Below are 26,745 nucleotides of genomic sequence, written 5' to 3'. Positions count from 1 at the left end.
TCAGGTGACTCTTGTAAACACCCCACGTCCCCGGCCTCCACCGCACATTTGGGGGCCCCCATCCGATGGGACAGACACCACAGATAGGATACGGAGCGGTTTTCTCTGACGTTCATTTTCATGGCTGCAGAATGTCACACACAGGAATTTGGGGTGTTCTTGTTTTTGTTTTTGCTGGAGAAGCAAATCGTTTGAAGGGCGGCTGCCCTGAGGGCACCAGGTTAGTAAGGCTCTGAGGCCATGCGAAGCCCCAGGAGGCATTAACCCAGGGTAGTAAGCCCGGTTACTAGATGAGGAAACGGAGCCCCCAGATGGGGTGCGCCTCTGAGCTCTTTTCCAGTTATTGACAGAGGAGACTGGCGCCCTGGGTTCCCAGCCTTCGCCACGTGTGTGAGGGGTCATCTCTGGGAGGCGGCTTCCTGGGGGTCCTCCCATCATGGGAGGTGGGAACGAGGCTCCCAGCCCTGGCCTCCCAGCAGGGGGGGTGAGGGGGGGGGTGAGGGGAGGGGGAGGGGCGGAGGGGGCGGTGGGGGGACGGGGGAGGGGTTCGAGGGGGCGCTGCAGGTGGGGAAGGGGAATCCTTGCGGCTGGGAGGGGCACGGGCTGGGAAGGGAACCCCTCCCTGCAGCGAGCCGGGCTGGAGATCTGCTGCGCGCCCCAGCAGAAAAGCCCACGAGGGGTCTCGGGCCTGGCTGGCCTCTCCTCCCCCGCCTGGGGCCTCCTCGCTGGGAGGGGCAGGTGCTGGCCTCCAGGGCACAGCTGCTCTGCGGTGCCGGGGCAACAGGTGGCCGACTGGGGCACCCTGGGAGGGGATGGGAGCGGGGAGGGCCGAAGGAGGAACCGTCCTAGCCTCCAGCCTGGAGCCTTCACGCTCCCTCCCCTCTCCTCCTTGCCCGAAGCTGAAGGGAGCTGGGATGGCTTTCTAGAGAGGGGCAAAAGCCTGGGGGCGCCTGCCCTTCCGAGCTGGGCAGCAGGGTCTGGCGGCTCCTTTGCGGCCGGAGTCCAGGGTCGTAGCGCAGCTCCACCACATTCTGGTTCAGTGACCTTGGGCAAGTGACAGCCTGGGTGCCTCGGCTTGCCGTCTGTAATCTACAGCATAATATCAGAGCTCAGGGAGAGCCTGAGAGGAGGTGGAGTTAACAGGGTCACGTTCTCAGAACAATGCTGGCACATCCCGAGTGCCCAGGGAATGTGAACGCTCATTCTCAGTTGCCTCTTCCCCGCACAGTGTCCGAGCTCTCAGTGCCCTGGCTCCTGCGGCTGGACGGCTGGCATCGGTCAACACCGAACATTTCACCTCTCTTAAGCTTGTCTGGGTGCAGGTAGGTCCTGCCCTCGTCGGAAAGGCTTCTGTTCCCATTATGTCTCCAGCTGGAGGAAGGGTTTCCTGGAGCATTCCCTTTCAACCTCCCTGGTGTCCTGTGACCCCAGAGGCACATGGATGCGTGTAGGGTGGGGGGATTGGTCTGGTCTTCTGCCTCAGTACAACGGAGCTCAGTGTATCGCTTATCACATGCACATTGGTGGGGAATTGTGTATCAGCTGAGAGCAGGCCTTTAGTGTGTGTGTGTGTGTGTGTGTGTGTGTGTGTGTGTGTGTTTGTGAGAGAGGGAGGGAGGGAGGGAACTTGATGTCCATCTTTGTGCTTCTGCGTCCTTGGTCTATAGCTGTCACTAGAAACACCTGTCCAGCTGTGGATGACATTTCCAGGCCTCTGCTCTGTCTTCATCTGGGTGGGGCCATGGGCCTCATTCTTGCCAATGGTGCTGAGTAGAGGGATTGCTGTTAAGAAGCAGGTATGCCTCCTTACCACTCTCCTTCCTACCTGCTGATGGAAGGTTGGCCCGTTGATAGGAGCCTGGGACCCTAAATCAGCAGGTGGGAAACACTGCCTGCTTGCCACCCAGGAGCAGCCATTGTTGTGAACAGAATGTGTGTGGCCCCCCCCCACATATTTATATATTGAAGCCCTATCCTCCAATGTGATGGTATTTGGAGGTGGGTCTTTGGGCGTAGGTCATGAGGTAAGTAGGTCATGAGGCTGGGGCACTCACGAATGGGGTTAGTGCCCTTATAAGAGGAGCCCCGAGAGAGACCATCTCTCTGCCGTGTGAGCACACAGAGAGACGATGGCTACCCATGAACTGGAAAGTGGGTCCTCACCAGACACTGAATCTGCCAGCACCTGTAGCTCACGGGACTTCACAGCACAGAACGGTGCAAAATACGTGTTTGTGCTTTAAGTTGCCCGGTCTATGGTCTTTTGTTCCAGCAGCCCGAGTGGACTGAGACACTCACTGTTTTGTAAGATGTGATATATTCTGAAATGTTATAGCAGCTGGTATGACTCTAACTAATGTGCAGGAAGATGGGGGGTTAGGGAAGGCTTCACAGAGATGTTCAAACCCGAGCAAGGTTTGAGGGATGAGCAGAAATTGCGGTGGTGGAATCGGGGTGCGAGGGCCAATTTCCATTCAGTAGAAGGAAGAATTGTTGGCCAGTGAGAGTTGGCCCTAGAAAATCTCTGTGACGCAGGGAACGTATAAGCAGAGACTGTCAGGAATGTTAGCCTGGGTAGCATGTGGGACCAGATGCCCCTTGGTGCCCTTCTGGCTTCATAAGGACAGGGTTGGGTACCCCACAGGTTGCCCAGAATACCCCCCACCTTCACTCAGGGCTCTCCGAGCCCGGGGCAAGAACCCATTACTAACTACCCACAATGACCATGTTAATTGGGTATACTGAGAAGCCACCTACAGTTCCCATCGTGGTGACCAGGCTGTGTTCCAGAAATCTCTATGTGAGCCAGTTGTTTGGAACTCAGAATGCGTTTTCCCATAGAAACCAAGTTATAAATGGTGGTTGGTTTTTCAGGCCAGTCCACAAATTTCTACTTAACTCATCGTGTTCCTGAAGTTTATCATTAGCAGTACAATGTTAACTGCCCTTGTTCAGCTTTTATGGTGCAGTTTGTTTGAGAAAATGCATTGCAGGTTCCAATGGGGAATGCAGGCATACGTCTCACTTCTAAGTGGTATCAAGGGGCTGGTGGCTTCTCAGGGAGATGGAGGGATGGGGCAAGTATTTTGGGCACCAGGAACTCCTTAGTTCTGCCCCACAGTAGACAGACAGAGGGCCCCATGCCTCAGAGGCCCCAAATTGAGGAACAATGGGCCACGTCCCAGAGGTGAGATGGGGCAGGAGCAAGAATTCCGACACCAGTGACTGCCCCCACCTTGTTGGAGTAGATCGGTCATGGTGCCTGCACATACTCAGTGGCCTTGCTCAGGAGAGTAAGTGAACCCTGACCGGTCCAAGCAGGCCCCTGATTGCAGGCAGCCCATATGCAGGTTACTGGGTGACCCTCTGGCTGGAGCAGCTCTGCCCATGAGGGGCCGTGGAGGTGTGCAGAGCCAATGTACTTGGCTGCCTCCAGAATCTGGACTATGGATTAGAGAGGGGTTGGGTCAGCTGGTAGCCAGGAAGGACTGGGATGGAGACACACAGTCATCAGTCAGGGCTCCAGGATGCCAGCACCAGGCACTGACTCTCGCCGATTCAACAGAAAAGAAGTTTCTGAAAACCACACTGGGATACACACTCTAGCAGGCCTGCCCTGTCAGTGCCCTGCCCAGACCCCCCTGTCTTCCCTGCCACCCGCCAAGTCTGCTTACAGCGACAGTGTACAGAGCGCACTGGGCCTGTGTGCAGGGCAAACCAGAAGTGCTGGCGAGTTCATGCCCCTGCAAGCAGCTCTGAGCCAAGGACAAGGGAGAGCTGGTCAAAAAATACCCCCTCCCTCGACTGAGCTAACGCTGAGGCCTGCTCTGCGCTCTCTCCCAGAGCTCCCCAGCAGGACTGAGCTCCAGTTGCCCCGAGCGGTTACCAGCTTGATATCATAGTTATCTATTGTTCTGGAGCAAACCATCTAAAAATCGTGTGGTGTGAAACCATAATCATGAATTATTTCTCATGATTCTGTGGGTTGGATGGTGGCCCTACGGCTGGTGTCGCCTCGTGCAGCTGTGTTCTGCAGGAAAGAAGGTCCTCGTGTGTCTGGCAGTTGGCTGGGTGCCTCGGTTCCCCCCCTCATCTCCACTAGGGCTGGACCAGCTTCCTGGTGAGGTGGTCACCGGGCAGTGTTTGGAAAGGACCCCATCAGATGCTGTAAGGCTTCGTTAGGCCCCAGGACTCACTCAGTGCCCCTTCCACCTCTATTCTATTGGTCCAAATAAGGCCCGAGGCGGCCAGCTCCACAGGGTGGGGAAACACACTTCCCCCAGTGTGGGGAGCGTGCTAGATGCCGGATGGGATGGCGGGGGGGGGGGGGGGGGGCGGGGGGACATGAAAGTGGGGACACGCCCACTAACACATACTTTATTAACTTCCTTCTCTAGCTCTCTTCCTTTTTTCTCTCATTTCCTGGGAGAAACAGCTACTAGTTACACTTGAATATTTGAATCACTGTCTGCTCTGGGGGAACCTAAACCCAGATCCATGCAGAATCCTCTGGAGAGCTGGGAACCAGGCTTGAGGCTCCGCTCCCAGGAAGGATGGCCCCTACCTAGAGAAAGCCAGTGCCACTGTCCCCAAGCTAGCTGCCTGTGCCATCTGGTAACTTTCTTCTTTAGGTGCTCACATGCGGCCCGAGCCTGGTGTGAGGGATACTAATAATGGAGTCTATGTCACTTACCCGAAGCCTTACTGCCAAGGAGGCTGCAGAGGCCAGGGTTCTGGGCTCGACAGTGGGGAGAGGGCTCGAGAGGGTGGAAATGCCCCCAAACCCGGCACGGGTGTTCCACAGTGTCCGCTTCCCGGAGAATCAGCGGCACCCAGCGAGAAGAAGGTGGAGGAAGGAGTGGCAGCAGAGAGGAGCAGGTGCCCAGAGCTGCGTCTGCGGGCTTTCCCAGTTTGTCCTGTCCTGTTCCAGTTTCAGTCCTCACGCGTTCTGACCATTATGTCTTCCTTTGTTAAGGTGCTTTAGGTGTGTCTTGATTTCTTTCTACCAAAGTAGTTCTCCTAACAAAGCCCAAGCTCCTGTGGACACAGACACCCAGGCCATGGGCTTCGCTGTCCCACGGGGCCTGGGATTGGGGCCACCAGACCTCCTGTGGAGAGCAGAGGTTTCCAGGAAACCTCTCTCACCAAGAGGCAGCCTGGTCATGTGCAACCGTCTTTGCCTTGGCCCCTCGAAGACGGCATCTGTCCACGTGACCCCAGCATCTTATGAGTTCTTTTTTCAAAAATATCTATTTATTTATTTGAGGGAAAGAGAGCTAGAGAGAGAGTGAGAGAGAGAGAGTGTGCCATGTGTGAGCAGGGGGAGGAGCAGAGGGAGTGGGGGAGAGAGAATCTCCAGCAGCTTCCCCGATGAGTGCAGAGCTCACACGGGCTCCAACTCGCGACCCTGAGATCACAAACTGAGACAAATCAACAGACACTCACCTGACTGAGCCACCCTGTGCCCCTATGAGCATGAGTTCTTATGAGTATGTTACACTTTACTTCTAGAGGCTGTCTGGCTCTCTAGTTCATCTGCTGGTTCATTTGTTCACTCCACAAATGCTTATTGTATATCTTGGAAATATTCACCCTCTTGGGAAGAAGCTCAGACCCAAAGCTATTAAGTAAGAGCAAATGCATGAGTCTTTGTACAGTGTTTACAAATCAGACAGTGGAACAATTTCCAAGTCAGAGCCTCCCAATATTGTTGTACTTTTATTTGTTTAATTAATTTTAAAAGCCAATATGATGCATACACACATTTAGAAAGTCAAATAGTGCTAAGAGTCTTATGACAGCGTAGTAGTTCCCTGCTCCACCTTTCCCCACTTTCCCAGTTCTCCTCCTGAAAGGCAACCTCCAAACTCTGTTACCTGTTTCTTCTGGAATTTACCCATTTCTATATGTCTGAAGAATAGGCCTATGCTGCTGTCTTTTGATTAGTTAATTATAGGCATTGATTGATTTCTTATTATGATAGATGAAGTTTAATGTTCTTACACTGATGTCCTCTCTCCTTCCCCTCCCCTCTCCTTCCAATATGTTTTTTGGGTTTTGTTTGTTTGTTTGCTTTTTAGAAAAGGGGAGGGGAGGGGAGGAGCAGAGGGAGAGGAAGAGAGAGAATCCTCAGGAGACTCAGGGCTCAGTCTCACAACCCTGAGATCGTGACCTGAGTGGAAATCAAGAGTTGGATGCTTAACTGACTGAGCCACCCAGGCACCCCTCCAATATGGTTATTTTACAATTTTTGCTTAAGTCAAGATTCAGAGTATTATGCCTATGTAAAAATTATTCACAGTGGAGCTTTGTAATTTGTGCTGTTGTTTCCTTTCTGGGTTTTTTGTTTTTTTGGCTTTTGTTTTCCCCAGAGTTAATAATTGCTTTGTTATTTCCATTTGTTTAACTATCTTTCTTTCTTTCTTTCTTTTTTAAAGATTTATTTATTTATTTATTTATTTATTTATTTATTTATTTGAGAGAGAGAGAGAGAGAGAGCATGCACAAGTCAGGGGAGGGGCAGAGGGAGAAGCAGACTCTCCGCTGAGCAGGGAGTCCGACGTGGGGCTCAATCCCAGGACCCTGAGATCATGATCTGAGCTGAAGGCAGATGTTTTCACTGACTGAGCCACCCAGGCACCCCTGTTTAACTTTCTTTATAGCCATTGCATATTCTTTCCGCAGTACACTTTTCCATAAGGTCAGTCATAGAAGGTAATCTATCATTTCTGTTTTTTTCCCTGGAGCTGTCCTTCCTGGAGACCTTCGTTTTCCTTCAGTCTGGACTTGCTGTTCTTTAGGTCTGCCACTCAGTTGTTGTCTTGGGATTTCTTTTTGCTGTCCTCCTTAAAATTCCATTCGCCTGTTTCTGGAGTTGGGGGTCTGTATGTCCTGGATCTCATGGCTTTCTCTTCCTTGGTTTTTACTCCCTTGCTCTGGTAACACACCTTGTCAGGTGAACAATGGATAGCAACAGAGGGTATGATGATGACTGCTCCAGTCTGGTCTGTCTGCCCTCCAGAGTCTCCCTCCATTGTCCTCCAGAAAATGCCTTTGACTTTTCTTTTGGTTGGATCTCCTGTTTCCTGCATCCATTTTTCTTGGTTTTAGTGGTGAACAACTTCTAGTAGCTTCCTGAGAAGGGGTTTGCACTAGTGACTTTTGGAGACTTAGCATGGCTGGAAAATACTCCTCTCCTCCCTGATTTAATAATTAGTCTGGACAGAGAATTCTGGGATGGAAATCATGTCCCTTTAGAATACTGAGGGCCTTGTTTCATCATCTCTTTTGCCATTATGATCTCCAAGAGGCTCAATCCATTAGAAGCACTGACCCCACTTTTCTCCCTGGAAGTTGACAAGATTTTCTCCTGTCCTCAGTGTTCTGAAAACTCCCAGTAATGTACATTGGGATGGGACTGTTTTCAGCCACTACACTGGAAGTTCAGTGGGTTATTCAGTCTTCATGGTGCAAAATTATTATTATTTTTAAGTTTTTATTTATTTAAATAATCTCTACACCCAACGTGGGGCCTGAACTCACAACCCCGAGATCAAGAGTCACATGCTCCTCTGACAAAGCCAGCCAGGTGCCCTCATGGTGCAGAATTATTATTATCACTTTTTAAAGATTTTATCTGTCTATCTATCTATCTATCATCTATCTATCTATCTATCTATCTATCTATCTATCTATCTATCTATCTATAGCATGAGCAGGGGGAGGGATAGACAGGGAGAGAGGGAATACCAAGCAGTCTCCTTGCTGAGTGCAGGGGTTTGGGGCTCCATGTCACAACCCTCAGATCATGACCTGAGCCAAAATCAAGAGTCAGATGCTTAACTGATGGGATCACCCAGGCGTCCCCCATGGTGCAGAATTATTAAGAAGAGACCCTGGGAACTACTGTGGGTTGCCTAGATCTAAGCCAGGGCCCCATCTCCTGGTAGGAGGAGCCACACCTAAGCCTAGCTTCTTATACGACCAATAGCTTTCTCTCCCATACTCCCCCAGTGGGGGTCTGGGAGTAGACCTACAAATCCCCACAACTCCAAGGTCTCCAGATGCCAGGCAGCGGCCGTTCCCCAGCAACGGCCAACTTCAGGTACCCTGAATCCAGTCTGCCCGGCGCCCAGTAGCCTATGATTCCGCCCTTGACGAAGCTGCTTTCCTACAGTTGCCTGTGAGAGGGAGACTCCCTGTGAGGAGGAGATCCCTTCCCTGGAACCAGACACAGGCTGCCGCACGGTGTCCCAGCACTGTGTCCCAGCTGCACCCTGGCTCCAACACACCTCTGTGGAATCATGGGAGATTCAGCTGCTTCCACTGGGTTTCCAAGTCTGTTCACATGTTTAGGATTTCCAATCATTCCTTTTGTTGTTGTTGTTCTCTAAATGGTCTTTTTAAAAAACAACCTTCCATTTCAGTACGCAATGTCTCTTATTTCTCTGGGGATATGAATGATCTTTTAAAAATCTTTTTTTTTTTTTTTAATCTCTTCTGCTGCCTCAAGTCGTTTGGTCTCTAGATTCCTTATTAGAAGTCTTTCTAGGAAGTCTGGTAACCTTTTGTGCTCTGCTGGTAATTAAGTATAGTGGTGAATGGGGAGGAACCCAAGTGCTCATTGGAAAATGAGTAGTGACTGGGGCACTTTGACTTTGAGCCTCACTGTAGGGTGATCTTGGTGGACCTTCTGTTGGGGATCCTCTGGGTCAATGTCTTCATTTAGGGTTTTACTTTTGGATGGTCAAATGTCCAGAGAGTTGTCTTCTGATCTCCTGCCTGGAGGGCAAAGTCTGGTGCCAGTCGTGTGGGGGCTGGGTTGGGAAGGAGAACCAGAGGGCAGGTGGGCCGAGATTGAATCCCTGCCCAAGACTCTCTTCTCTGCTTTATCTTCTGCAGAGAATAAAGCTCCAGCCTCTGCCCTGAGGGTGAAGGGCAGGTGCCCAGCACTGCGGAGTTGGGGAGGGGCCTGGAGGACCCGCGGCTTCACCGGTCTCCCCTTCTCCACCCTTACTTCCGGCTCCTCCAAGGGCACTGCGGCGGTCAGCGCTTGAGTGCACCCAGCACTCTGCAGTGGAATCGGATCCCATCTGAGTTTCTCTCCCACCGGTTTAGGATTTTTCTCCCTTGGGGCTGCCCATGTGCAGTTACCACTTGTCCATTTCCAGCCCCCCCAAGTTTGTCACTGCAAGCTCCTGTCTTCTTTCCTTCGTCTTGGATGTCTTTAAAAAAAAAATCTTTCACTAGTTGTAGTGAATTTTGGAAGGGAGCAAGCCTAGATGTTCATGTTCAGTCTGCCACTTTGCTGCTCCCTTGCTATGCTTTAACTAGTCTACCGGGTGATCGGCGACTTGCAGAGGCTCGGTCCTGCTGACTTCTTCTCTCTGCCGCAAGGCAGTTCAGCCAGGCCCCCACGGGCTCAAAGCGCTGCAGCTGGGAGGCGGAGACAGGTTCCCTCGGGACAGAGCCCCAGAGCCCCAGCCTTTCCGGGTCTCTCAGAGCCTCCACACCTGCAGCCCCTTCACAGGGAGCTTGGAGGGAGGGAGGCATGGGCCAGTGGGTACTACTTGGGTGAGAAGGGATGGCGTCCAGCCAGGTGTGTCCAAGGACAACCCAACCCACTGGCCTGGGTGGGCAGCACCCTTTGCATCCATGTGGCTGGGTGCTGTGGAGAGCAGGGAGGATGGACCGCACCCTGGAAAGACGCTGACATTATTCCTTCTGGACTTCATTCAAATGCTGCCTTCTAAAGCCTGATCATTTTGGGGGCCTAGGACCCTTCTTTTCAGAACTGGGGCTGACTCTTTGTCAGGGTAACTCCTGCCTGGCGATGATGTCCTCCCATATGTTGGCAGATTCTTCTGGTGCCTGGAAAAAAGGCTGTCTTAGTCAGTTTGGTACTTTGCTATAGCAAAGTACCACAGATTGGGTGGCTTATAAATAATAGAAATTTAATTCTCTCAGTCCTGGAGGCTGGAAGTCTGAGATCAGGGTGCCAGCATGGTCAAGTTCTGGTGGAGACCTTCTTCTGGGTTGTAGAAAGGCCAACTTCTTGCTGTGTCCTCATAGGACAGAGAGCAGAGGGGAAGCAAGCTCTCTTATGACTCTTCTTCTTCCTTTTTTAATTTAAAATTTGTTAGTTAACATATAGTGCAATATTGGTTTCTGGAGCAGAATTCAGTGATTCATCATTTACATACAACACCCGGTGCTCATCCCAACAAGTGCCCTTCTTAATACCTATCACCCATCTGGCCCATCCCCCACCCACATCCTTCCATCAACCTTCAGTTCTGTATTTTTAAGAATCACTTATGGCTTGTTTCCCTCTCTCCTTTTTTCTTTTCCCCCTTCCCTTATGTTCATCTATTTTTTTCCTTAAATTCCACATACGAGTGAGATCATATGGTATTTGTCTTTCTTTGATTTATTTCACTTAGCATAATATGCTCTAGTTCCATCCACGTCATTGTAAATGGCAAGATTTCATTCTTTTTGATGGCTGAGTAATATTCCAGTGCGTGTGTGTGTGTGTGTGTGTGTGTGTGTGTGTCTGTCTGTCTGTCTGTCTGTCTATGTGTGTATATCTATCTATCTATCTATCTATCTATATATATCTATATATATATCTATCACATCTTCTTTATCCATTCATCAGTTGATGGACATTTGGTCTCTTTCCATATTTTGGCTATTGTTGATAATGCTGCTATAAACATCGGCATGCACATACCCCTTCAAACCTGTATTTTTCTATCCTTTGGGTAAATACCTAGTAGCGCTGGTAATTAATTCTATGTTCCACTTTAAGAAACCACCATGCTGGGGTGCCCGGATGGCTCAGTTGTTAAGCGTCTGCCTTCGGCTCAGGGCGTGATCCCAGCATTATGGGATCGAGCCCCACATCAGGCTCCTCTGCTTCTTCCTCTCCCACTCCCCCTGCTTGTGTTCCCTCTCTCGCTGGCTGTCTCTCTCTGTCAAATAAATAAAATCTTTAAAAGAAAGAAACCACCATGCTATTTTCCTGAGCCTTACTTAGAAATCCACATGTGCCCTCCACTGTGAGGCTTCAGTCCCCAGCTCTCTGCGCATCTCTTTGTTCAAGATCAGCCAGGCCCTCCTCTGTGTTCAGAGCCACCTGTGAATGGCAAACACAGCCCTCGTCAGGTTGTCTTCTAGTCGTCTGTTTGCTGGTGTCTAGGCTGTAAGTGCCCTGAGGGCAGGCTCTCCCCTTAGCCTCGTGTCCTCTTGGCTCAGGGTGAGCCAATGATGAAAAGAATCTGTGTTTGACTGACGGGGTGACCAGCTGCTCACCCACCCACTGACCAGCTGTCCGTTGACTGACTGAACAGTGTAGCACTCTCCCTCTTCCCCCTGCCAAATCACATCCTTTTATTCTGGGCTGGAAAAGAAATAGTCATTACCTCTCTACCTGTGAAGTGATTAAGTGTGGGCTCAGGGATCCAAGGCTTACTAGTTAGGTTACTACAGAAAAATTTTTGAAGCTCTCTGAGCCTCAGTTCCTTCATCTGTATAATGGGGGTAATACCGCTACCTACCACAAGTGGCCGCTGTGCAGATTGAACACACAAGGCTTTGTGCTGTGCCCGCCCCAGCCCCCACCTCTGCCTCCCTGTCGGTCCTGGGGCTACCACGTCCTGGCCCCCAGGAAATGCTGCTGTCTCCTGTACTCTCACCTCCACTGGTTTCCAGGGGTCTCACGGTGCCCTGTCTTCCTGGGCCATGCAGGGACCTGGGACTGACTGTTGCAGCCTTGGATGGAAGTACCTAGAATGAACCTGCTGTGGACCCCTGGCTACACCCTTCAGACTCCCATCAGCCTTTACTGTTGTGACCTCACTTAGGGGCAAGTCCTCTGGGTCAGATGCCCAAAAGGGTTTAAGAGTCCAAGAGTCAGGGAGCGTCAGCACAGGCAAGGACTCTGAAAGGCACCCAGATGAACCCCTCGATTCACACACATGGATAGATGGGCCCCAGAAGGACAGACACATGAGGTAGGAGCCCCTGGTCACCGGAAGTATTCCTGCTGAGTGACACTCGTGGGTGATCCCCTTCCTGAGTTGCGGGATGGACTGGATTTTGTAAACTCTCCCTTCTGGGTCTGAGAGTCCCTGAGCCAAGGCCCCCCACGCAGCCCTTGTCCCTGTGGATGGCAGCTCATTTCCTTCTTCATTCAATTTGAACACTCCCCATCTGGCTTTGCTTTGGAGCCATTATTATTTGTAATCAACATCAATTCAGCCTTAATGATGTAACCTGAACACATTGTGGGTGAGGCCTGGACCGCAGCTGCCTCGCAGGGGGACATCCCCAGGTCTGGCTGACCTCTGACCTCTTCCTACCTCCCTCTGGGCCCATTAGGAGGTAGGCGCTGGGCCTCTGCCCTAAGCCCTTCCCCATCTTGAGGATCAGCCTGTTAAATTCACCCCTTGGCCAGGCCGGAACGTGCAACTCTTCTCTTTGGAGCCTGACCCAGGGCACCCAGACTGCCCAGAGAAGCAGGGACAGGGGACCCCGGAGAAGGGAGAGGGATACGAAAGGCTCTGCTGGTCAATTCGGAGGCTGTGGTAAATGTGCTGAGGAGGGCTGAGTGCGCGCTTCCTGAGCTATGGGAAGACTCAGCTTCTAGAAGGTTGACAGGTCAGAGAGAGGCTCTTGCATAAGTTTACTTGAACATTTACGGCTTTTTCCCAAGGCCACATGTTTAAGCCACTGAACCCAAAGGAGTGAGGAGCAGTGTGTTTTAAGGCACCGTGCCTGATTTGGGGACAAAATGTAGAGGGGATGGGCCGGGAAGTCTGGGCCCCTCAAGTTCCACTGGAAAGTGAGGCCAATGTCTCCAACAGGGTGAGGGGCCAGCCTGGGGGTTGGGACACAGAGTGACTGATGCCAGCAACGTGCGGTGTCCTGTGGTGGAGTGACCAGGCCTAGGTGCCATGCCTGGGTATTTATTTTGTGCCCTGGACTTGGACAAAGTGACCTAATTTCTTGGAGCCTCGCTTTCCCCTCTGTGCTCGTTGCGGGGAGAGACGAGGAGCATCGTGAGGAGAGGCCTGAGGATGCCCTTGGGAGGCTCTGCATGTGGGCGGCTTCAGGCCCCAAAACGCCTCGTCACCACACCCCGTGTCTTCCCTCAGCGCCATCCCAGGCCCCATCTCCCAGAGGATGGATCACCTAATTCTAACACAGAGTTCAGTGCAGGCCAGTCAGACACTGGCTGCGAAGTCAGAAAGTAGGTTGAGGATCAAAATATTGGCCTGAGAATCTGATTTTTTTAAAAAGAAAATCCTCAGTTCCTGTTGGGTTAGAAATTCTTTTGTTCTCCTCAGCAGGCCCCGAGCCACAGAGCCAGAAGTGGAAGTGTTTTTATTTTTTTATTTTTTATTTTTTAAAGATTTTATTTTATTTATGTGACAGAGACAGCCAGCGAGAGAGGGAACACAAGCAGGGGGAGTGGGAGAGGAAGAAGCAGGCTCCTAGCGGAGGAGCCCGATGTGGGGCTCGATCCCGGAATGCCGGGACCACGCCATGAGCCGAAGGCAGACGCTTAACGACTGCGCCACCCAGGCGCCCCTGGAAGTGTTTTTAAAGTCACTGTCTTGCTCAAGATGGCGCAGCGGCTCCCCATTGCCAATAGATAGGCGTTGAACAGCCATCCAAGCCGTGGTCTGCTGGGTGCTGTGCCAAGCAGAGAGAGCAGAAGCTGCCCTTGGGGCTGACAGTCTAGCCGTCACAGCTGGCCTTTGCCCAGATAGCCCCTCACCATCTGCATGAGATTCCCCGGGGAGGAGGTAGGGCTTGCTAAAATGCAGATTCCTAGGTCCTGCTCTGGGACCTCCCGGTCAGACTCTCAGGGGCTGGGACCTTTCAAGCAAGTTCTCCATATGGTTCTCATGCACACTGAAGTAGGAGAACCAGCCCCTCAGGACAATGAATCTCGGGACTGCCCTCTGCCTCCAGCATGAGTTTCAACCTCTCACGCAACCCCACCAACCAAGACAGAAGGATGAGGGAACTAAGGAATGAGATAAAGTCATGATGTCCCCCTTGCCTGCAAGGGCAGGCTAAGCCATTCATGCTGTCATACCCAATTTGTTCCAGCCGCCCTTAACATTTGCTGATTACATTTGGGCCCATTCCCCCGCTGCCTCTCCCCCCTGCCCCCCATGGCCTCCTGATGTGCGTGAAAGTAGTGCCTCTCTTTAGGAACTTAGAACTTACACATTTCCAGAAGCCCGAAGAAAGCCTTGCATGCCACCTCTGTCTAGTACCCACATAGGCAGGAATCAGTGGTCAAGTGGTGATTTTATACCTGCCTGCAAGTGGGAGGAAGTGAGAGAAGGCTACAAAGTAACCATGGCTTCAATGAGATAGACACTGAATTCTTTCCTATTTTAAAGAAGTCACAGAGAGGCCATCTGGGGCTTATAGAGTGGCTTTATGCAATCATCCCGTGTCCAGGCTCTTTCAAACTTGCTTCTCCACCAGCTACATGAGATTCATTATGTACTGTCCATTGCATGGTCCTAAATGGCTGCTCTAGCTCCAGCCCTTACAGCCATCTTCCAGTTAGTATGAATGATAAAGAGAAGAAAGGTACATCTCTTTGCCTGAAAGAATACTTCCTGGGAGTAGCACACAAACTTTTGCTTTCAGCCCATCAGTCAGAACTTAGCCACACCTGGCTGCAAAGGAACCTGAGAAATGTAGTCATTATTCCAGGTGGCCATATGTCCAGTGAGAAGTCAGACATTGTATGATCAAGGAAAAAGGGGAGAACGTATAACGGGGGCTGCTAGCACTCTGCAGCACCATTGTAGCCTTCCTCAATCAATTTGAATTGATTTATGAATATATCAAGTTGCCTCATGTCTAATAAGAATGCAACAGAGAAATTGTGGAAAAGATAGAGAATCAGATAACTACAAAGGGAATGAGAATAAAGCATAACTTTTCAAAGATGAGTATATGTAATCACTTTGGATTTGGGAGCAATGGGACTTGGGAACCACCTTTGGAATCTGACATCCTCCTAAGGGGAGGAGTGCTCATAGAACATTCTTTCCCTGGTTAAAAATGTCAGGGGTGTCCTCTGTTCCTCATTTACACTCCTGCACTTTGGATCAATGTGCCATTCCTAAGTCTGACTTTCAACCTCACCTCATTATTTATCTCCCTGATTTCCTAGGCCCTAGAATCTGCCCCCCATCCCCACTCATTCTATGCATAGATGGATTTCTCTTCCTGATCAGCTCACTCCTGTGCTTAGAAACCTCCAGAGTTCCCCATAGCTTACCAAATATATTCTTAATTTCTTCACTGGGCGCGCGCACACACACACACACACACACACACACACATCAAATAAAATTACTCCCTGTTTCCCTGATTCACCATGTGTCTTGGCTCCTTTGGGGCTCTGCCCAAGCTAGTCAGCACTGGCCTTCCCTACGAGGCTTTGCCTGGTTCCACTTGGCCCCTGCCAGAGAAAAACATGCCTGGGCTTGCTGATGGAGGATGAGAGACATGGGGAGCAGGGCCACCCCGCAACCCACAGATCGTGAGAAGCAGAGCCAGGCCTGATGTGTCGGAGCAGAGCCAGGGCCGGGCAGCTCGCCGATCTGTGAGAATAAACGCTTACGTGCTTCTTGTGCGCTGCTGTGATCTTACAGCTATTTCTTACGTAATATTTTGCAGCACTTGCTAATTGATCCACCTGACTACAGACATTGGGTCTGAACACCTGCAGTCTTTTCAGTGCTTCTTGTAGAGAACTGGTCCCTTCTGCCTTCAATTTGGATTAGGTGTGGCTATGAACACAGGGACCCAAAGAAGCAGTGGCTTCAATAAGATCAGAGTTGATTTCTTTCCCGTAAGAAGGCCATGAAGCAGGTAAAGCGTCCTGGCAAACTGGATGGTGAGCCGGAGAAGTCCGTGCGGCTGAGCACTTGATGCCGCGGAGCTGGGACGGTCTGAGGCCGTGCCTGGGAATTGACAATTGGCCCAAGCTTCTGGCCTCGGCCTGTGTCTAATAGGAATAAGCACCATTTCCTAACTTGCAAAACCAGAGGAAACATCTATTCGTGTGCCTGTGGAGTACAAGGATGTGTGCTGGCTGTTTAGTTTGTGTTTTTTTACTTTTATTTTTGAAAAATTTAAAATATAAACTGATATAGTCAGGGTTCTCCAGAGACACCCAACCAATAGGATAGATAGAGAGAAGGAGATTTATTATAAGGGTTTGACTTATGTGGTTAGGGAGACTCAGATGTCCCACAGTCTGCCGTCTGTAAGCTGGAGACCCAGGAAAGACGCTGGTGGAGTTCCAGTCCAAACAGAAAGGCCTGAGAAGCAGGGGAGCCAATGGTGCAGATCCCAGGCCAAGTCCGAAGGCCCGAGAACTAGGAGCACGGATGTCTGAGGACAGGAGAAGTTGGAAGTCTCAGCTCAAGTGGGAGAACAAATTGGCCCTGACTCTACCTCTGTGTTCTCCTGGGGCCCTCTATGAATTGCATGACGTCCACACTGGGGAGAGTATCTCCTTTACTCTGTCTACCAACTCAGATGCTGACCTCTTCCAGAGTCACCATCACAGACACACCCAGAAACAATGTTTTGCCAGGTCTCTCCTAGTCATGTTGACACACAAAATTCACCATCACGTAAACAAAAGTAGAGAGAATAGTGTAATGAATTCCCATGTATCTGTCATTCCATTTCAGCAATTATCATCTCAATGCCAACTTAGTTTCACCTATACTCCTCCCCCCAGGAGAGGTAAGAACCTTCCAGACTTTATTTATTTATTTATTTATTAAAGTAAATAAATAATTTTTTAAGTAATCTCTACACCCAATGTGGGGTTTGAACTCACAACCCCAAGATCAAGAGTTGCACCCTCCAACTAAGCCCGTCAGGTGCCCCCCAAACATCATTTAATATTATCTGCAATGCATCTGTAAATACAAGGATGCTTTGTGTAAACATAACCACGATACCGTGATCACATCTGAAAAAACTCAGTTCCTTAATATCCTGATAGGCAATGTCTGCATCTGCCTAATTATTTGTATAGCTTATTTGTTCTAATTGTGCAAAAGTCTAAATGCTGCATTGGTTAATGTAGCCCCTCTGTCACTATAGGTCTCCCCTCTGTCTCCCTTTTTCTGTCTTATAATTCATTTTTTGAAGAAAATGGTTGGTTTGCCCTGTAGTGTTTCCCTGATTTAGATTCTGCTCATTGCATCCAATGGTATCTTTTATTTTTATTTTTAGAGATTTTATTTATTTATTGGAGAGACAGCAAGCATCAGTGGGGGGAGGAGCAGAGGGAAAGGGAAGAGCAGACTCCCCAGTGGCCTACGCCATTGGCTCCCCTGCTTCTCAGGCCTTCCTGTTTGGACTGGAACTCCACCAGCGGCTTTCCTGGGTCTCCAGCTTACAGACGGCAGATCGTGGGACATCTGAGTCTCCCTAACCACATGAGCCAAACCCTCATAATAAATCTCCTCCTCTTTATCTGTCTCCCCAGCTGGCTCCCCAGGGAGCCAGGACCCTGAGATCATGACCTGAGCCGAAAGCAGACGCCTAACAGACTAAGCCACCCAGGAGCCCCTAAGGATATCTTTTAATATGCTTCTCACTTTTCTGTGCTTCCTATCTATTGGGAATTAAGATCTAGAAGTTTGATTAGGTTCAGGTTCCATTTTCTGGAAAGATGACCTCATAGGGGGTGGGCTGTTCTTCTATTAGGAGACCTGTCCCCTCCCACTGTCTCTCTTTTGGTGACATTAACAGCTGTAGCTGACCATTGCCTAGAACTATTATTTCGTTATGATGATATTATATCATTTCTTCTCCATTTATTAGCCAGTACTTCTATAAAGAGAAACTTCCCCTCATCAAATATTTCATTAACCTGAAATAGAGTCCATAGAGGAAAGACAGATGCAGGCGTGATTCTATTTACCAGTTGTTTGTTTGTTTGCTTGTTTTAAATGATTTCCTGGCCTCCTCCAAAACAGCTCTATGTTCTAAGAAAGCCATCCCATAGAATTCCTGCTTCCATCTCTTTCCCCAGCACATAGTCACAGGACCCCGCCTCACTGCCAGGGGGTCTGTAACCTTCAGCCTTTAACCCGGGGAGCCAGGGGCTAAGATAATTTCCCTATTACAGTGGAGAAGGGGATTGTGGCCCCCAGGTCCTGCTCCGTTTCCTGTTGGCTCATCCCTGGTTGAGGGCTAGGCAAGCTCCTGGCACACCAGCTCAGGTCAGTGTGTGTGCATGCAACACATGCGTCCCTGGTCCCGTCCCGCCTGCTCCGTGGGCCCCAGGTCCCAGCGCAGTGCAGAGCACCGAGCTCTCTCCTGCAGCTTCACTCTTCCCTCGCTGCTGCTACTGCTCCCTTTCCTTCCCCTCCCTATTCTCCTCCTCCTCCTTCCCTCTCTCTCCCCGTTCCTCCTCCCCTCCTTTCCCTTCCTCCCCCCCCCACCCCAGCTCCTTCTCCTAATTCTCCTATGTTTACTTCTGGGCCCTGATTCATGTTTTGCCTCTCTCGTTTTCTCAGCCTGTTGCAAATGGACCCACCCTTTAGGGTCCTCTCCTATCCTGCTCTGTCCTGAAGGATTTCTTGAGTACTCAAGCCCGCCTTGACTCCCGCCTGACTCACCGTCATCCCTGGTATGGGCAGCTTCTGTGGGATCCCTCTTTATTTTCTCATGCCGTTCTGCCTTGACTCCCTGGTGCCTGTCAATGTCCCGCAGTGCCTCTTCCCGCAGGGCGCCACATCTGGAACTCCTGCCGTGTTCAGCACAGAGGCTGTTGTAACTCCCATCGCGGAGAGGCGTCTACCGAAGTCCAGCTGTTTTGCAGCTGTTTCAAAGCTGGGTCTACCTGATGCCAGCCCCACCTGGAGTAGAGCAGAAATTCTGCCATCTGTTTTGGAAAATTGTTCATGTCTACGTGGCTGATGTGTGGATTTGCCTCCATTTGTTGAGTAAAGGGCAACAGTAGTCATAACCCAGATCTAAGGTTGGGCTCCAGAGGAGTGGTTCTCGAAATGGATGTGTCTGGGCCCCAGAAACACATAGTTCTGTAGAAACCCCTCTAGGTGGCCAAGGTGGAGGCAAAAGGGAGTGAGGAATCCCAGTGTGGGTCAAGGTCCAAGGTGACAGTGCTATTTCTACCTTAGAGGGCCATGTTTCTCCAGTTTGGATCAGGAATTACAGGCTGACCTTCACCTTTCATTTTTTACATCTATCTTCCCGCGAAGCCTGCAAACTTGCTCTAGGTCTTGACTTTGGCAGGGGGTGGGAAGCACACATGAATGAAATATTTCTACCAATCTTCCTATTCTCAGGAATCTGCTTTGTTGTACTTCTGTGGACATGAACTAATGGGAAGAGAGTGGGAAACAGTCATCCTGGCATGATGGAGAACCAGGGGGAAGTAGCAGCAATACTAGGCTATGCGCCAGGAAATAGGGGTTCTCATTCTAGCTCAGCCAGGAATGGCAGCGACCTTGTTCATGACCCCAATTCTGAGCCTCAGTTTCCTTATCTGTAAGACAAGGAGATGGGCAAAACAATAATCATATTTCATTCTTGGGGATACCACTCTATTTATGCTTCTAGAATTTTCCACTCTTTTCAGACTCCACAGCTATCTTCTCATTTGCTCCTCACAATACACCTTTAAGGTAGTCTGACCAGGGTTATTATTATTCCCATTGCTCAGATGGTTGCATTGAGCTGAGGAATGGTCAACACCCAAGGTTTCCTTGATAATGAAATTCCTCTTACTAATCCAGAATAGTTCCTTCTCAGCAGGAGGCTCATGCCTGTGTGTGAATGTGGGCATGCTGGTGAAAGTGGGCATCTGTCTGTTATGTTTCTCCAGTGTGTGAGCAAGAAGGGTGCAGTTCATAGTTGGACTCATGATTTCCTTAGGTTTACAGGGAACTAACCCATTGATGTTTGCTTTTGTCAGACGGATGTTCCATGTCATTTACACTAAATGACATTATACATCCATCCAATTTACACTAAATGCTTTAACTAGGCAATCATAAATAGTAGCAGGAGGGCAAGGGGTAGTGGGCAGGAGAGATGGACAAGTAAAGGGGCAAGAACTAAGAGCTGAACTGCCAGCACTGTCGTATGTACTCCATAAGGACGTACTTCCCTTGGTCTTCACATTCATCCTATGAGGAAAGTTGCTATAATCATGCCCATTTTACAAATATGGAAACCAAGGCCCAGAGAAGTTAAGCAACTTGTCCAAGCTAATAAGTGGCAGAGCCAGAATGTGAAGCCAGGCAATCTAGTTTCAGAGTTTATAAGCTAAGCACTCTGCTGTCGAGGGCAGATTGGGCAGTCAGATAAGCCTTTGGGAGCTGCTCTGGTATAAAGTAAGATACAAAAAAAGGAAAGGAAGGAAGGAAGGAAGCAAGGAAGGAAGGAAAAGAAAGGGAGAAAAGAAAGAAAGAAAGAAAGAAAGAAAGAAAGAAAGAAAGAAAGAAAGAAAGAAAGAAAGAAAGAAAGAAAGAAAGAAAGAAAGAAAGAAAGAAAGAAAGAAAGAAAGAAAGAAAGAAAGAAAGAAAGAAAGAAAGAAAAAAGAATGCCCTACTCAAAGCTAGCAATGTTGCAGAGAAATTGGCACACCATATATTGCTGGTAGTACTGACAATGAGTTTAATCTTGTCATGAGCAATATGTGGCGAGACCCATAAAATTTCTACATATTTGTCAATTTAAGAACGCCAACCCCAGGGGCTCCTGGGTGGCTCAGTCGGTTAAGCCACGTACTCTTGATTTCTGCTCAGGTCATGACCTCAGGGCCCTGGGATGGAGCCCCATGTGTCAGGCTCAGCAGGGAGTCTGCCTGAGTATTCTCTTTTCCTCTCCCTCTGCCCCTTCCCCTGCTTGTGTGTGTGCGTCTGTGTGTGTGTGTGCATGAGCGTGCGTGTACTCTCTCTCAAATAAATGAATAAATGAATCTTACAAAAAAAAAAAGAATGCCAACCCTAGAAGTTTGTTCTAAGCTTACAGTTCAACAAAAGCAGCAAGCTATAGGCATGAAGTTTATTGTGTGATCTCCAGTAACTCAAGTGCAGTGCCCAAGAATATATCTGATGATGATTAATTTCGCGGAAACTTCACTAGTTGGAATACTATGAAAACATTTAAAATGAAAATTATGAAGATAATTGTGTAGAAGGGGAAATGTCTCCAATAAAATGTTAAGATTAAAACACAGAATAAAAAATATGTAGATTTCGATGACAAATCTGGTCTCTATGCATATTGGCAAAGCCTGAAATAGAATAGGAAAAACTTCTAGTAGGTGTTTCTTAAGGTCTTCTCATTTTTCAAGATTTTTATTAGTGGTGGCAATTATGTTTATTTGACAGATCATGGAAACAGGAAAGAGCTGGTGGCAGAAGCTTTTTGAAATGACCCTCAAGGGTGGGGCTTGGCTCTGGTGGGAGCCCCCCTCTTCAGTTCTCTGGGGGCAGCTGCAGGTGTTTGGGGGGGGAAGAGGTCTGAGGGTTACATGTGTTCGAGAGGGAGAGAACTGTGTGCCCTGAGTCTGCCTCACCTCATTCCTGCCGTTCCTCATTCTTTGTCTCAGCTTAGAAGTCACTTTTCTGCAGTCAACCCAACTGCCACCCCCACTCCCAAATGGGCTAGGTGCCCCTCCTAAGTGTCCCCTTCCCCAGCACCCTATGCTAAGCTCCAGCTCTGCACCTAGCAGGCTTTTAGGTGATGGCATTTACATGGCTGAGGCCCCTCTGCAGTACAAGGGATGGGATGTCAGGGGGCCCTGCATGGCCCCCCTAATGCTGACATAAGTATATCATGTCTTCAATGAATGACCATCTTTTGCCTTATCTCTAAAAGGGGGGATGCTGGGTTGTATTAGATTCCCTTTAGCTCTGTATGCTGTGATTTTACCATCTAATTTTTACCAGACTCATTAAATAAAGGAGCCACTGGGTTTTGAAGACAGCTCCCGATGTCGGAGGTGTCCTCTATCTTTCCGCCTGTGGATGGGCTCCCCAAGCCTGGTGTGGACTGTGAGCCTGGTCTGGGGTCGTGCTGGGAATTTTCATAGCGTGTGGGTGGGCTGAGTGTGCATGGACACAGTCTTATCAGTCCACCTGACAACAGGGCTGTTGGGGAGAAGGCTCTTCACTTCCCTCGTGCCTGTACCTGGCAGACCAGCCACAGGCCACACGTGACACGTGGCTCTGCCTCCACTGTGAATCCCAGGAGCCTGCTAGCCCTGATGTCATGTGTGCCTTCGGCACTGAGGAAGTGGGCGTGTCTGTGCACATGGCTGCTTGTGCCCGTGTCAGAGCAGGGCGGATGGTGGCCAAGTGGCTCTGGGTTTTCTGGGTGAGCGTGTCTCCCTATGGAATCAGTGCACATACTTCAGTGTATGAGCGGATTTCAATTCAGCAAATAATTATTGTGAGCTTTGTGCTCTGCAAAAGCAACAAAGCGTTGCCACGGGCAGGGAGCCTGGGAGTGTACATATCTGCATTGTGTGTCCCCTCCGTGTGTCTTTGGGAATGTGTTCTTGGCACGTGTCCTGCCTTAACAAGGCGTTTGGTGTGTGCCTGTCTGTGTGTCAGCGCCCGGGTGCTGTGTGCGGCTGCTCGCTCGCTTTCCACCTTCACTTGTGCCCGCAGTCAGGCTCTGCACGTGCGCCAGCCCCCATGCGCACGTCCCCGAGTGACCTGTGCGCAGTGTGCAAGGACCTCCGGGTCGTGTGCACTTGGTGCGCTCGTGCCAGTCTTTCCGCACGCACGAATGCACCTCCATATGTCTGGGTGCACGTCCCCCTCGGTGTATGCACGTTCCGTGTGCACGCCGCCTGTGTCTGTGTGCGGGGCGCTTCACGCGCGCGCTGGGGCCTGCGGGAGGCCAGGGACCCTGGCCAGGCTCCACGCGCCCCGCGGGGCTGACCTCCTCCCCCTCTCCCCGTGCCCGTTCGCGGGCCTCCGCGATTGGCCGCCCGCGCCCTCGCAGCCGTCACCCCTCCCTCCCCCCGCCACCCGCGCGCCCGCGGTCCCCGCTGTCCCCCGCGGTTCCGGCGAGGCCGCGCCGCGCTGCGCTCCGCTCCCATTGGCTGCGCGCGCCTTTGTGTGGCGGCAGCTGCGGCCCCAGCGCCTTTGAATGTCGAGAGGGGCCGGGAAGGGAGCCTTTCCATGGGCCATCTGTCTCCCCGCCAGCCGCCGCCCCACCGCCGCCCGCGCCCCGCGCTCCGCCTCCCGCCCCGGCGGCTCCCGCAGCCCCGCCGCCGCCCGCGCCCGCGCCCCGGAGCCACGCCACAAAGGGCCCGCGCGCAGCCGCCGCCGCCGCCGCGCGAGGAGCCAGGATGGTCCTGGTCCACGTCGGCTATCTCGTGCTTCCAGTGTTTGGCTCTGTGCGAAACAGAGGTATCGCTTTTTCCTTTCGGGGTCAGCTTCGGAGCGTGGATCGCCGCAGGCACCGGGGCGGGGGCGGGCGCCGCGGGCGGCGGGGGGCTCAGGGCACACCCGCGGGGATGCAGGGCGAGCAGTGGCTTCTCCCCTCTCCCTTTTGGGGGACCCCCCAGTGTGGGGGTGGCCGCCCTCGTGGGAGCTTTTGTAGTGAAGTTAGGGTTTGGCGAATTTGGGTCCCTCCCTCCCCAGCCCCATTTTTTATTCTTTGCGGCGGACGCGGTTCCCCCAAATCACAGCCCCTTCCCCTAATACCTAGCCCTGTATGATCGAAAGAAGGAGAGAGATACATGACCGTGTGCGTGCGCGCGTGTGTGTATGTGTGTGCAAGCATACTTGGCTTTCTGTTATTTGGTTTTTTTGAGGCAGATGTATGTTTTTGTGTTATTTGTGTTTGTATTCCTTCATCTTTTGGTTATCCCTGCCGCTGGCTGGTTAGCTGGGATCTGGTATCTGCCCTATCCCGTGCCCCAGCCCCCACCCTCTGGTGGGCACTTGCACGATTTCCCGTCCCGTACCATTCTTTTCTCCCCTTTAACCCTTTTTTGTATCGCCCTTGTGCTACACCCCTCCCATTGTCTTTGTATGACAGTTGCATTTATGGATTCAAAATGCTTGGGTGTGTATGTATATGAGCGTGTGTGTAAGTGTGTGTGCGCCTCGGAGTCAGACGTGCACTGCTGTGCACCCCTGGTCCCGGCCGGAGCGGGGTGCCCGGCCCTCGGGTGTTGCGCTGTGTGTGCGGATGAGGTGGGAAGCTGCCCCCACGCCAGGCCTTTGCCCTGGGCAGGCGTTGACAAAGCAGCAGGCCGGCGCCGGCTTTGTTTTTAACTGTGATATATGGGGTGTGTTTGCACGGTCCCCTTCCCCACATCCCCTTTCCCTTACATTCTGCTCCAACAATAGCTTGGTTTCCCCCTCTTCTCCCCCTCTCCACATTTCTTCCATTTTCTTTTAATCAAAAATTCCCACCTCCCAAAGCGAATCCGAGATGCATTTAGATTCATTTTTTTTTTCTTTTTGTATTCTGCCTCTGGACTCACATTTCTCTTCTTGGAAATGTTTCTGCTACCCTCTCCCACTCAAGTCTGCTTAAATCCCTGCTGGCTAAGGCCCTCCCCCACTCCCCCCTCCCTCACGCACAGAATGATGTCTTCCCTTTGCGACCAGGGCTGCTCCACCGAGTCAGAACAGGGGGTGGGGTCGCGGGGCCAGCGCTTTAGTGCGCCCCAGGGGCCCGATTGGGCAAGAAAATGAAAGCCCGGCCCTCTTTCTTCCAGCCCAGCTGTCCCCAGCCCCACGCCTCTCCCCAGAACCTAAAAGGCAAGGTTGGCCCCCTTAGGCCTGTTTGAACCGCAGTTTTTTTGTGTGATGATAGAATGATGACATTCTGCATTTATCAAATCTTTTTTTTTCTTCATTGTGTAGCTCAGTGAATGGTCAACTCGCTGCTGTGTGCGCTGTGACCCTTCTGCCTCCGCATTTAGCTGTATTGTGACACCCCTCTTAACCATCTCCTGTCTCCATCTGAGGAAAGCATTGCTATTTAAGCGGCAGTATCCCTATCTCAGGCCGGCCTAGCGGTGGAGGGGGTGTGGAGGGGGTGTGTGAGGAGTAGGATGGGGCGGGGGCGGGTGAGCTCTCCCTGGAAATGCCAACCCCCTCCCCCAATACACAATTATGTCTTCTTACTTGGCATTTCCTCTTAAAACGGGTGTGGAACATTACACTAGGCAGAAATTCAAAAATGATTAAGAAGGATGTTGAGCCTGAAAGTATAATTATCCTGATTAAATCATTGTCATCCTCATTAATACCACGGATCTCTAAATACCATTGCAGGATGCCGATTTTACGTTTTGAAATTCAAATTGCTCAGCTGCCTTTAAATTTTATTTTTAATATGCTCCCTCCCCAAGCCCCCCTCTCCCCCCCCCAATAAATTCTGCCCGTCAGTCAAAGTTTACTTTCATGGCAAACACGGCCACAGAAAATTCAAGGGCTGAGGGTGAGTCGGGCTGTGGGTAAAATTTAGCACAATGAGATAAGAATTCATGACCTTTCGATAGAGGATACTAATGCTTAACCCAACAAGGTCCTACACCACAATCTTCTTGTAAAACTATTAGATAGCTTGCCAGCTTAAGTCTGTTCTTTTTAGTTTCCATTGTAGTAGTGTAGGATGTAGGCCATTTCAGAATAGACGTAGAGAAATAACCATTTTTGTATCTTCATCTTGTTTAGCTGAGTACATTGCACTGTAAATCCCTGTTAAGTGGATTCCTTTTGCCTTGGCTTGGAGGCTCTAGCCCCGAGTTTCCCACTTACCTGGGTGACCATCAGCTAGCTTCTTGGCAGCACCCAGACATAAGTGAAGAGAGTACGTTTAGTCGGAGGCAAAAAATAATAAGTATATATATGTTTATGTATGTATGAAAATCTTGGATGAAATGACAGTTGCTGCTACTCCATAGCCTCTGAGAATTTGGTGCAGCAAGGTCCCTGGCTTCAGGGGGAGCCATGGCCATGGTGTCTTAATTGTTTAATTGTACGATGTCAAGAGCATCTTTGGACATCCGCCCTGGCCCTCAGAACTTCCCCTTTAACAGCCGGCTCCCTTCTGCTGCCTCACCAGCCGGACCTGCTTGAAAACTGAAACAAAACAACGGCCGTAATGTAAGAATAAGGCCCCTACTTCGAGGGCCCTTCCAAAATAAAGTCCCGAGTGGCTGCCCCAGATTGCCATTTGGCAATCTGAAAAGAAAGAGCAAAAACAAAAACAAAACCAAAAAACAAAAAAACATAACAAAGAAGAAGAGAAAAGAATCCCCAGCAAAATGGTTTTCCATTAAACAGGGATAGCGTGTTCTGCTGTGCTGAATTACTTCCTGTTCTTATTTTGTGGGTAATTTTTTCTGTATCAAATATCCTTTTGGTTGTGTATCTTTTTCACCTTTTCTTGTACTAAAACTAAAGCATGATCTGTATTTTTTTACATCCCCCAGTTGACAATGTACAGCGCTCGGTTAGAGATGTCACCCTGCTGAAACGCACTGTGGTCGTGTAGCCCGGGCCATCTGCTCATTGTACGCTGGCTTTTGTTGTGTTGCCCTTCCGAAGCATGGTGGGCCCAGCCTTTTTTTTTTGTATCGTGTGCATGATGACATTGTTACACACAGAATCCACTAATACTAATATACAATCTCTCAATAAAGAACTAGTTTTCCTATATTAA

The 26,745-nt window shown here is 50.4% G+C and overlaps 1 long non-coding RNA gene across 2 annotated transcripts; it reads left to right on the top strand.

Annotated features, from left to right (window-relative positions):
• Positions 1 to 26,745, top strand: LOC148108480 (uncharacterized). 2 transcript variants are annotated; one of them, XR_015727701.1, is made up of 3 exons: positions 1 to 220; positions 1,229 to 1,322; positions 24,939 to 26,745. It is a non-coding gene; the product is annotated as an uncharacterized LOC148108480 (long non-coding RNA). The 2 variants fall into 2 exon arrangements; XR_015727702.1 differs by lacking the exons at positions 1 to 220; positions 1,229 to 1,322 and adding an exon at positions 23,108 to 23,468.

This window comes from Ursus americanus, chromosome 19 (genome assembly GCF_024610735.1).
Source record: "Ursus americanus isolate L20-20 chromosome 19, mUrsAme1.1.p, whole genome shotgun sequence".
NCBI classification, from domain to species: domain Eukaryota; kingdom Metazoa; phylum Chordata; class Mammalia; order Carnivora; family Ursidae; genus Ursus; species Ursus americanus.
Note: the sequence above shows the minus strand (reverse complement) of the source record. Positions and strands in the feature narration are given on the sequence as shown.